Source organism: Miniopterus schreibersii, assembly GCF_964146895.1.
Source record: "Miniopterus schreibersii genome assembly, chromosome: 16".
NCBI lineage: Eukaryota > Metazoa > Chordata > Mammalia > Chiroptera > Miniopteridae > Miniopterus > Miniopterus schreibersii.
This window is the reverse complement of record NC_138116.1, coordinates 21,443,750-21,444,653: the sequence shown is the minus strand read 5'-3', so window position 1 is coordinate 21,444,653 and position 904 is coordinate 21,443,750.

The window sequence follows — 904 nt, the reverse complement described above, 5'->3', positions numbered from 1 at the left end:
TGCCTTTGTCAGAACCATGTCTTTTCCTTGGAATCTGGTTTGCCATGGCCCCAGGAGAGGCTCATCTTGGAGCTGAGGGAGGGAGGGAGGAAGGGAGGGAGGGAGGGAGGGAGGGAGGGAGGGAGGGAAAGGGGAACAGAGGAGGGCTGGCCTTGGGGTCCGTGTTTGTCCACTCATCAGGGCAGGGAGGGCAGTGGGAGAGGCCTCCCTTCCTCAGACTCCTGTGGGGTGATAGTGAGTCAACACTGGCCTGCTGCCTACCCCCACCCTCAAAAGTCAGACTCTGAAAGGGTGAGGTTTTGGGTAAAGGCCCCACTGGCATTGGGTAGAGTGTCCTGTTCTGATGCTCCCCAACCAGACCAGCCCCTCCCAGAGTCTGACTAGCCTTGAGTTTGATCTGTCCCCCAGAAGAGCACGGGGGCGGGGCGGGGGGGGGGGGAAGAGGGGAGTGAGGGGCAGGAGCTCTGTTTAACCCTGCCTTGCCTGTGCCATGCACCTCCAAGACAAGAGGAAGGACCCTGAGCCACACAGCTGGGAAGCCCAGCCTGGCTCAGCCAGACCCTGCTTTCCAAGTAGCCACATGCAGAAGGGAAGTGATGGGGGATAAGGGTGGGGAAGCCTTGGGAGGGGAACTGGGGACTGGTTGGTCAGCTGGACCTCCCTGGGTCTGGTGGAGTTACCTGGGCACCACACATGCACCTTGAGTGAGGGCACAGAGAGGTGTGCCTGGTGTGAAGCAGCCCCTGCATCTCCACGTGTCACCCCCTCCTGAGCTGTGAGCTCAGCCTTTTCAGCCCATGTGCTGAGACTAGCAGGAGAGCAGCCTGCTGGCATGAGAGCAGAGGCAGAGCTGGGCAAGGGAGAGACGTGCAGAGCCTGGAATTTCAGTTCTGACCCAAGTTGT